The sequence below is a fragment of the Schistocerca cancellata genome, unplaced genomic scaffold (genome assembly GCF_023864275.1).
Source record: "Schistocerca cancellata isolate TAMUIC-IGC-003103 unplaced genomic scaffold, iqSchCanc2.1 HiC_scaffold_316, whole genome shotgun sequence".
Taxonomy (NCBI): Eukaryota; Metazoa; Arthropoda; class Insecta; order Orthoptera; family Acrididae; genus Schistocerca; species Schistocerca cancellata.
The window spans coordinates 322,592-331,882 of NW_026046334.1; the positions used below are offsets into that span (position 1 = coordinate 322,592).

The following is a 9,291-nucleotide window of genomic DNA, read 5'->3' on the forward strand; positions in this document are numbered from 1 at the left end:
GCAAATAATGGTCGCTCATGCGGTGCGTTTCGAGCTGAAGGGCTCCGATTCACTACTCTGTAAGAACAAAGTACCCGAAAAGGGCGCTAGGAGGCGCCTCCTTAGCTCAGTGGCAGAGCGCTGGTCTAGTAAACCAGAGGTCGTGAGTTCGATCCTCACAGGAGGCAAATGAATTTTGTAACAGCCCCTCCCACCGTGGCCCTTTCGAAAAAAGCGGTCAAGGATAAAAAAAATTATGAATGGGTGCGGTATTTAAGAAATGCTCTCGCAAATGAATAGTATGAATGGTGCTATTAAAGTGGGCACCAGAATCTGCAGCTTTTGGCAGTCTCCGGAGAATGCCGACGTGAAATACTTAGATCTTGTCATGTATTTTCTACCCCTGATAAAGACCCTCGCGATTGTGGTCGTCGTCGTCGTCGTCGTCGTCGTCGTCGTCGTCGTCGTCGTCGGCGCCGCCGCCGCCGCTTTGGTAATAGCGACAACTCGCCATTGTATCACATAGGGTGAGGTACCTTCTGCAAGCGACTGAGATGGCACTAAGCGATTGAAGCTGATTTGCCACCTCTTGTTTGATCAGCGTCATAAGGGCTTGAATGTAACTTGCGATGGGACACAGCAAGAAGTAGCGTCGTACTTTTAGTACTGAAATTTGAGATGGAGAACTGCGTCAAAGATGGGAAATTCATTCTGCCAAGTGTACAAATGGCGGAAATGAAGTGTGTGTGGAGAAGTATACTGCACCAGTGACCGTGTGGCCTAATGGATAAGGCGTCGGACTTCGGATCCGAATATTGCAGGTTCGAATCCTGTCACGGTCGAGTTTTTCCTGTTCTGCAAAAGATGCATGCTGTTTTACTGTGTTGTTTGAGTACTCTAAAACTAGTTGGAAGTTGCTGCTGTCCGCTTCCTGGCTGCAAAACCGGCGTCTACCAGAAGCACAAGCAAGACAAGGGTGATCTGTAGCGAAGTTTTCGGCACAGTGCCGTTCAGGAGAGTTTTTGTTGGAACTACTGCATCTGATTCAGGAGCCAAGGGCTACGCCACAGGCGTCTGCGCACTGTCGAGCATGTGTGTTGAATAATGGTGCTGATAGCCACGTATCATTTCAAGCAGATTTGATGCCTTTCGGAGACAATTTTTCATTGAATAGGATTGTAGCTGATTTGTGGCAGCAGGAAATAAGTTGTAGTCAAAAGAATCTTCAATAGATGGTCGCAGGTCAAATCAGTATTGTATGGCTCGTAACTCGTTGCGTGCAGCCCGGCTAGCTCAGTCGGTTGAGCATGAGACTCTTAATCTCAGGGTCGTGGGTTCGAGCCCCACGCTGGGCGGCGCAAAATTTTGTGTCTACGCGGATCCAACATGCGCCCCTCTCGTGAGCCTTGCGTAATGAACGTAACGGGTTACGACGATGCCTAGCTTCGTATGAATATCAGAGGAACGGTATTTGAAGCTGAAAGTGACTCTGAAATGAAATAAATGTGTTGTTTTGGAATTTTAGTTGTACATCGATATAGTGTGAGATGTGTAGGAAAGCAGCAGCTGTGCTAACTAAATGCAAATAATGGTCGCTCATGCGGTGCGTTTCGAGCTGAAGGGCTCCGATTCACTACTCTGTAAGAACAAAGTACCCGAAAAGGGCGCTAGGAGGCGCCTCCTTAGCTCAGTGGCAGAGCGCTGGTCTAGTAAACCAGAGGTCGTGAGTTCGATCCTCACAGGAGGCAAATGAATTTTGTAACAGCCCCTCCCACCGTGGCCCTTTCGAAAAAAGCGGTCAAGGATAAAAAAAATTATGAATGGGTGCGGTATTTAAGAAATGCTCTCGCAAATGAATAGTGTGAATGGTGCTATTAAAGTGGGCACCAGAATCTGCAGCTTTTGGCAGTCTCCGGAGAATGCCGACGTGAAATACTTAGTTCTTGTCATGTATTTTCTACCCCTGATAAAGACCCTCGCGATTGTGGTCGTCGTCGTCGTCGTCGTCGTCGTCGTCGGCGCCGCCGCCGCCGCTTTGGTAATAGCGACAACTCGCCATTGTATCACATAGGGTGAGGTACCTTCTGCAAGCGACTGAGATGGCACTAAGCGATTGAAGCTGATTTGCCACCTCTTGTTTGATCAGCGTCATAAGGGCTTGAATGTAACTTGCGATGGGACACAGCAAGAAGTAGCGTCGTACTTTTAGTACTGAAATTTGAGATGGAGAACTGCGTCAAAGATGGGAAATTCATTCTGCCAAGTGTACAAATGGCGGAAATGAAGTGTGTGTGGAGAAGTATACTGCACCAGTGACCGTGTGGCCTAATGGATAAGGCGTCGGACTTCGGATCCGAGGATTGCAGGTTCGAATCCTGTCACGGTCGAGTTTTTCCTGTTCTGCAAAAGATGCATGCTGTTTTACTGTGTTGTTTGAGTACTCTAAAACTAGTTGGAAGTTGCTGCTGTCCGCTTCCTGGCTGCAAAACCGGCGTCTACCAGAAGCACAAGCAAGACAAGGGTGATCAGTAGCGAAGTTTTCGGCACAGTGCCGTTCAGGAGAGTTTTTGTTGGAACTACTGCATCTGATTCAGGAGCCAAGGGCTACGCCACAGGCGTCTGCGCACTGTCGAGCATGTGTGTTGAATAATGGTGCTGATAGCCACGTATCATTTCAAGCAGATTTGATGCCTTTCGGAGACAATTTTTCATTGAATAGGATTGTAGATGATTTGTGGCAGCAGGAAATAAGTTGTAGTCAAAAGAATCTTCAATAGATGGTCGCAGGTCAAATCAGTATTGTATGGCTCGTAACGCGTTGCGTGCAGCCCGGCTAGCTCAGTCGGTAGAGCATGAGACTCTTAATCTCAGGGTCGTGGGTTCGAGCCCCACGCTGGGCGGCGCAAAATTTTGTGTCTACGCGGATCCAACATGCGCCCCTCTCGTGAGCCTTGCGTAATGAACGTAACGGGTTACGACGATGCCTAGCTTCGTATGAATATCAGAGGAACGGTATTTGAAGCTGAAAGTGACTCTGAAATGAAATAAATGTGTTGTTTTGGAATTTTAGTTGTACATCGATATAGTGTGAGATGTGTAGGAAAGCAGCAGCTGTGCTAACTAAATGCAAATAATGGTCGCTCATGCGGTGCGTTTCGAGCTGAAGGGCTCCGATTCACTACTCTGTAAGAACAAAGTACCCGAAAAGGGCGCTAGGAGGCGCCTCCTTAGCTCAGTGGCAGAGCGCTGGTCTAGTAAACCAGAGGTCGTGAGTTCGATCCTCACAGGAGGCAAATGAATTTTGTAACAGCCCCTCCCACCGTGGCCCTTTCGAAAAAAGCGGTCAAGGATAAAAAAAATTATGAATGGGTGCGGTATTTAAGAAATGCTCTCGCAAATGAATAGTGTGAATGGTGCTATTAAAGTGGGCACCAGAATCTGCAGCTTTTGGCAGTCTCCGGAGAATGCCGACGTGAAATACTTAGTTCTTGTCATGTATTTTCTACCCCTGATAAAGACCCTCGCGATTGTGGTCGTCGTCGTCGTCGTCGTCGTCGGCGCCGCCGCCGCCGCTTTGGTAATAGCGACAACTCGCCATTGTATCACATAGGGTGAGGTACCTTCTGCAAGCGACTGAGATGGCACTAAGCGATTGAAGCTGATTTGCCACCTCTTGTTTGATCAGCGTCATAAGGGCTTGAATGTAACTTGCGATGGGACACAGCAAGAAGTAGCGTCGTACTTTTAGTACTGAAATTTGAGATGGAGAACTGCGTCAAAGATGGGAAATTCATTCTGCCAAGTGTACAAATGGCGAAAATGAAGTGTGTGTGGAGAAGTATACTGCACCAGTGACCGTGTGGCCTAATGGATAAGGCGTCGGACTTCGGATCCGAAGATTGCAGGTTCGAATCCTGTCACGGTCGAGTTTTTCCTGTTCTGCAAAAGATGCATGCTGTTTTACTGTGTTGTTTGAGTACTCTAAAACTAGTTGGAAGTTGCTGCTGTCCGCTTCCTGGCTGCAAAACCGGCGTCTACCAGAAGCACAAGCAAGACAAGGGTGATCTGTAGCGAAGTTTTCGGCACAGTGCCGTTCAGGAGAGTTTTTGTTGGAACTACTGCATCTGATTCAGGAGCCAAGGGCTACGCCACAGGCGTCTGCGCACTGTCGAGCATGTGTGTTGAATAATGGTGCTGATAGCCACGTATCATTTCAAGCAGATTTGATGCCTTTCGGAGACAATTTTTCATTGAATAGGATTGTAGCTGATTTGTGGCAGCAGGAAATAAGTTGTAGTCAAAAGAATCTTCAATAGATGGTCGCAGGTCAAATCAGTATTGTATGGCTCGTAACGCGTTGCGTGCAGCCCGGCTAGCTCAGTCGGTTGAGCATGAAACTCTTAATCTCAGGGTCGTGGGTTCGAGCCCCACGCTGGGCGGCGCAAAATTTTGTGTCTACGCGGATCCAACATGCGCCCCTCTCGTGAGCCTTGCGTAATGAACGTAACGGGTTACGACGATGCCTAGCTTCGTATGAATATCAGAGGAACGGTATTTGAAGCTGAAAGTGACTCTGAAATGAAATAAATGTGTTGTTTTGGAATTTTAGTTGTACATCGATATAGTGTGAGATGTGTAGGAAAGCAGCAGCTGTGCTAACTAAATGCAAATAATGGTCGCTCATGCGGTGCGTTTCGAGCTGAAGGGCTCCGATTCACTACTCTGTAAGAACAAAGTACCCGAAAAGGGCGCTAGGAGGCGCCTCCTTAGCTCAGTGGCAGAGCGCTGGTCTAGTAAACCAGAGGTCGTGAGTTCGATCCTCACAGGAGGCAAATGAATTTTGTAACAGCCCCTCCCACCGTGGCCCTTTCGAAAAAAGCGGTCAAGGATAAAAAAAATTATGAATGGGTGCGGTATTTAAGAAATGCTCTCGCAAATGAATAGTATGAATGGTGCTATTAAAGTGGGCACCAGAATCTGCAGCTTTTGGCAGTCTCCGGAGAATGCCGACGTGAAATACTTAGATCTTGTCATGTATTTTCTACCCCTGATAAAGACCCTCGCGATTGTGGTCGTCGTCGTCGTCGTCGTCGTCGTCGTCGTCGTCGTCGTCGTCGTCGCCGCCGCCGCCGCTTTGGTAATAGCGACAACTCGCCATTGTATCACATAGGGTGAGGTACCTTCTGCAAGCGACTGAGATGGCACTAAGCGATTGAAGCTGATTTGCCACCTCTTGTTTGATCAGCGTCATAAGGGCTTGAATGTAACTTGCGATGGGACACAGCAAGAAGTAGCGTCGTACTTTTAGTACTGAAATTTGAGATGGAGAACTGCGTCAAAGATGGGAAATTCATTCTGCCAAGTGTACAAATGGCGGAAATGAAGTGTGTGTGGAGAAGTATACTGCACCAGTGACCGTGTGGCCTAATGGATAAGGCGTCGGACTTCGGATCCGAGGATTGCAGGTTCGAATCCTGTCACGGTCGAGTTTTTCCTGTTCTGCAAAAGATGCATGCTGTTTTACTGTGTTGTTTGAGTACTCTAAAACTAGTTGGAAGTTGCTGCTGTCCGCTTCCTGGCTGCAAAACCGGCGTCTACCAGAAGCACAAGCAAGACAAGGGTGATCAGTAGCGAAGTTTTCGGCACAGTGCCGTTCAGGAGAGTTTTTGTTGGAACTACTGCATCTGATTCAGGAGCCAAGGGCTACGCCACAGGCGTCTGCGCACTGTCGAGCATGTGTGTTGAATAATGGTGCTGATAGCCACGTATCATTTCAAGCAGATTTGATGCCTTTCGGAGACAATTTTTCATTGAATAGGATTGTAGCTGATTTGTGGCAGCAGGAAATAAGTTGTAGTCAAAAGAATCTTCAATAGATGGTCGCAGGTCAAATCAGTATTGTATGGCTCGTAACGCGTTGCGTGCAGCCCGGCTAGCTCAGTCGGTAGAGCATGAGACTCTTAATCTCAGGGTCGTGGGTTCGAGCCCCACGCTGGGCGGCGCAAAATTTTGTGTCTACGCGGATCCAACATGCGCCCCTCTCGTGAGCCTTGCGTAATGAACGTAACGGGTTACGACGATGCCTAGCTTCGTATGAATATCAGAGGAACGGTATTTGAAGCTGAAAGTGACTCTGAAATGAAATAAATGTGTTGTTTTGGAATTTTAGTTGTACATCGATATAGTGTGAGATGTGTAGGAAAGCAGCAGCTGTGCTAACTAAATGCAAATAATGGTCGCTCATGCGGTGCGTTTCGAGCTGAAGGGCTCCGATTCACTACTCTGTAAGAACAAAGTACCCGAAAAGGGCGCTAGGAGGCGCCTCCTTAGCTCAGTGGCAGAGCGCTGGTCTAGTAAACCAGAGGTCGTGAGTTCGATCCTCACAGGAGGCAAATGAATTTTGTAACAGCCCCTCCCACCGTGGCCCTTTCGAAAAAAGCGGTCAAGGATAAAAAAAATTATGAATGGGTGCGGTATTTAAGAAATGCTCTCGCAAATGAATAGTGTGAATGGTGCTATTAAAGTGGGCACCAGAATCTGCAGCTTTTGGCAGTCTCCGGAGAATGCCGACGTGAAATACTTAGTTCTTGTCATGTATTTTCTACCCCTGATAAAGACCCTCGCGATTGTGGTCGTCGTCGTCGTCGTCGTCGTCGGCGCCGCCGCCGCCGCTTTGGTAATAGCGACAACTCGCCATTGTATCACATAGGGTGAGGTACCTTCTGCAAGCGACTGAGATGGCACTAAGCGATTGAAGCTGATTTGCCACCTCTTGTTTGATCAGCGTCATAAGGGCTTGAATGTAACTTGCGATGGGACACAGCAAGAAGTAGCGTCGTACTTTTAGTACTGAAATTTGAGATGGAGAACTGCGTCAAAGATGGGAAATTCATTCTGCCAAGTGTACAAATGGCGAAAATGAAGTGTGTGTGGAGAAGTATACTGCACCAGTGACCGTGTGGCCTAATGGATAAGGCGTCGGACTTCGGATCCGAAGATTGCAGGTTCGAATCCTGTCACGGTCGAGTTTTTCCTGTTCTGCAAAAGATGCATGCTGTTTTACTGTGTTGTTTGAGTACTCTAAAACTAGTTGGAAGTTGCTGCTGTCCGCTTCCTGGCTGCAAAACCGGCGTCTACCAGAAGCACAAGCAAGACAAGGGTGATCTGTAGCGAAGTTTTCGGCACAGTGCCGTTCAGGAGAGTTTTTGTTGGAACTACTGCATCTGATTCAGGAGCCAAGGGCTACGCCACAGGCGTCTGCGCACTGTCGAGCATGTGTGTTGAATAATGGTGCTGATAGCCACGTATCATTTCAAGCAGATTTGATGCCTTTCGGAGACAATTTTTCATTGAATAGGATTGTAGCTGATTTGTGGCAGCAGGAAATAAGTTGTAGTCAAAAGAATCTTCAATAGATGGTCGCAGGTCAAATCAGTATTGTATGGCTCGTAACGCGTTGCGTGCAGCCCGGCTAGCTCAGTCGGTTGAGCATGAAACTCTTAATCTCAGGGTCGTGGGTTCGAGCCCCACGCTGGGCGGCGCAAAATTTTGTGTCTACGCGGATCCAACATGCGCCCCTCTCGTGAGCCTTGCGTAATGAACGTAACGGGTTACGACGATGCCTAGCTTCGTATGAATATCAGAGGAACGGTATTTGAAGCTGAAAGTGACTCTGAAATGAAATAAATGTGTTGTTTTGGAATTTTAGTTGTACATCGATATAGTGTGAGATGTGTAGGAAAGCAGCAGCTGTGCTAACTAAATGCAAATAATGGTCGCTCATGCGGTGCGTTTCGAGCTGAAGGGCTCCGATTCACTACTCTGTAAGAACAAAGTACCCGAAAAGGGCGCTAGGAGGCGCCTCCTTAGCTCAGTGGCAGAGCGCTGGTCTAGTAAACCAGAGGTCGTGAGTTCGATCCTCACAGGAGGCAAATGAATTTTGTAACAGCCCCTCCCACCGTGGCCCTTTCGAAAAAAGCGGTCAAGGATAAAAAAAATTATGAATGGGTGCGGTATTTAAGAAATGCTCTCGCAAATGAATAGTATGAATGGTGCTATTAAAGTGGGCACCAGAATCTGCAGCTTTTGGCAGTCTCCGGAGAATGCCGACGTGAAATACTTAGATCTTGTCATGTATTTTCTACCCCTGATAAAGACCCTCGCGATTGTGGTCGTCGTCGTCGTCGTCGTCGTCGTCGTCGTCGTCGGCGCCGCCGCCGCCGCTTTGGTAATAGCGACAACTCGCCATTGTATCACATAGGGTGAGGTACCTTCTGCAAGCGACTGAGATGGCACTAAGCGATTGAAGCTGATTTGCCACCTCTTGTTTGATCAGCGTCATAAGGGCTTGAATGTAACTTGCGATGGGACACAGCAAGAAGTAGCGTCGTACTTTTAGTACTGAAATTTGAGATGGAGAACTGCGTCAAAGATGGGAAATTCATTCTGCCAAGTGTACAAATGGCGGAAATGAAGTGTGTGTGGAGAAGTATACTGCACCAGTGACCGTGTGGCCTAATGGATAAGGCGTCGGACTTCGGATCCGAATATTGCAGGTTCGAATCCTGTCACGGTCGAGTTTTTCCTGTTCTGCAAAAGATGCATGCTGTTTTACTGTGTTGTTTGAGTACTCTAAAACTAGTTGGAAGTTGCTGCTGTCCGCTTCCTGGCTGCAAAACCGGCGTCTACCAGAAGCACAAGCAAGACAAGGGTGATCTGTAGCGAAGTTTTCGGCACAGTGCCGTTCAGGAGAGTTTTTGTTGGAACTACTGCATCTGATTCAGGAGCCAAGGGCTACGCCACAGGCGTCTGCGCACTGTCGAGCATGTGTGTTGAATAATGGTGCTGATAGCCACGTATCATTTCAAGCAGATTTGATGCCTTTCGGAGACAATTTTTCATTGAATAGGATTGTAGCTGATTTGTGGCAGCAGGAAATAAGTTGTAGTCAAAAGAATCTTCAATAGATGGTCGCAGGTCAAATCAGTATTGTATGGCTCGTAACTCGTTGCGTGCAGCCCGGCTAGCTCAGTCGGTTGAGCATGAGACTCTTAATCTCAGGGTCGTGGGTTCGAGCCCCACGCTGGGCGGCGCAAAATTTTGTGTCTACGCGGATCCAACATGCGCCCCTCTCGTGAGCCTTGCGTAATGAACGTAACGGGTTACGACGATGCCTAGCTTCGTATGAATATCAGAGGAACGGTATTTGAAGCTGAAAGTGACTCTGAAATGAAATAAATGTGTTGTTTTGGAATTTTAGTTGTACATCGATATAGTGTGAGATGTGTAGGAAAGCAGCAGCTGTGCTAACTA

At 47.8% G+C, this 9,291-nt stretch overlaps 18 non-coding genes across 18 annotated transcripts; all 18 read left to right on the plus strand.

Moving 5' to 3' along the window:
- Positions 1–95: 95 nt before the first annotated feature.
- Positions 96–167, plus strand: Trnat-agu (transfer RNA threonine (anticodon AGU)). Its single transcript has one exon. It is a non-coding gene; the product is annotated as a tRNA-Thr (tRNA).
- A 581-nt stretch (positions 168–748) lies between these two features.
- On the plus strand, positions 749–821 carry Trnar-ucg (transfer RNA arginine (anticodon UCG)). The gene has a single exon. It is a non-coding gene; the product is annotated as a tRNA-Arg (tRNA).
- A 440-nt stretch (positions 822–1,261) lies between these two features.
- Trnak-cuu (transfer RNA lysine (anticodon CUU)) lies at positions 1,262–1,334 on the plus strand. Its single transcript has one exon. It is a non-coding gene; the product is annotated as a tRNA-Lys (tRNA).
- Positions 1,335–1,655: 321 nt separating this feature from the next.
- Positions 1,656–1,727, plus strand: Trnat-agu (transfer RNA threonine (anticodon AGU)). Its single transcript has one exon. It is a non-coding gene; the product is annotated as a tRNA-Thr (tRNA).
- A 566-nt stretch (positions 1,728–2,293) lies between these two features.
- Positions 2,294–2,366, plus strand: Trnar-ucg (transfer RNA arginine (anticodon UCG)). The gene has a single exon. It is a non-coding gene; the product is annotated as a tRNA-Arg (tRNA).
- Positions 2,367–2,806: 440 nt separating this feature from the next.
- Positions 2,807–2,879, plus strand: Trnak-cuu (transfer RNA lysine (anticodon CUU)). Its single transcript has one exon. It is a non-coding gene; the product is annotated as a tRNA-Lys (tRNA).
- Positions 2,880–3,200: 321 nt separating this feature from the next.
- On the plus strand, positions 3,201–3,272 carry Trnat-agu (transfer RNA threonine (anticodon AGU)). The gene has a single exon. It is a non-coding gene; the product is annotated as a tRNA-Thr (tRNA).
- Positions 3,273–3,832: 560 nt separating this feature from the next.
- Positions 3,833–3,905, plus strand: Trnar-ucg (transfer RNA arginine (anticodon UCG)). The gene has a single exon. It is a non-coding gene; the product is annotated as a tRNA-Arg (tRNA).
- A 440-nt stretch (positions 3,906–4,345) lies between these two features.
- Positions 4,346–4,418, plus strand: Trnak-cuu (transfer RNA lysine (anticodon CUU)). The gene has a single exon. It is a non-coding gene; the product is annotated as a tRNA-Lys (tRNA).
- A 321-nt stretch (positions 4,419–4,739) lies between these two features.
- Trnat-agu (transfer RNA threonine (anticodon AGU)) lies at positions 4,740–4,811 on the plus strand. Its single transcript has one exon. It is a non-coding gene; the product is annotated as a tRNA-Thr (tRNA).
- A 581-nt stretch (positions 4,812–5,392) lies between these two features.
- Trnar-ucg (transfer RNA arginine (anticodon UCG)) lies at positions 5,393–5,465 on the plus strand. The gene has a single exon. It is a non-coding gene; the product is annotated as a tRNA-Arg (tRNA).
- A 440-nt stretch (positions 5,466–5,905) lies between these two features.
- On the plus strand, positions 5,906–5,978 carry Trnak-cuu (transfer RNA lysine (anticodon CUU)). The gene has a single exon. It is a non-coding gene; the product is annotated as a tRNA-Lys (tRNA).
- Positions 5,979–6,299: 321 nt separating this feature from the next.
- On the plus strand, positions 6,300–6,371 carry Trnat-agu (transfer RNA threonine (anticodon AGU)). Its single transcript has one exon. It is a non-coding gene; the product is annotated as a tRNA-Thr (tRNA).
- A 560-nt stretch (positions 6,372–6,931) lies between these two features.
- Trnar-ucg (transfer RNA arginine (anticodon UCG)) lies at positions 6,932–7,004 on the plus strand. Its single transcript has one exon. It is a non-coding gene; the product is annotated as a tRNA-Arg (tRNA).
- A 440-nt stretch (positions 7,005–7,444) lies between these two features.
- On the plus strand, positions 7,445–7,517 carry Trnak-cuu (transfer RNA lysine (anticodon CUU)). Its single transcript has one exon. It is a non-coding gene; the product is annotated as a tRNA-Lys (tRNA).
- Positions 7,518–7,838: 321 nt separating this feature from the next.
- On the plus strand, positions 7,839–7,910 carry Trnat-agu (transfer RNA threonine (anticodon AGU)). Its single transcript has one exon. It is a non-coding gene; the product is annotated as a tRNA-Thr (tRNA).
- Positions 7,911–8,482: 572 nt separating this feature from the next.
- On the plus strand, positions 8,483–8,555 carry Trnar-ucg (transfer RNA arginine (anticodon UCG)). The gene has a single exon. It is a non-coding gene; the product is annotated as a tRNA-Arg (tRNA).
- A 440-nt stretch (positions 8,556–8,995) lies between these two features.
- Positions 8,996–9,068, plus strand: Trnak-cuu (transfer RNA lysine (anticodon CUU)). The gene has a single exon. It is a non-coding gene; the product is annotated as a tRNA-Lys (tRNA).
- The last annotated feature ends 223 nt before the right edge of the window (positions 9,069–9,291 follow it).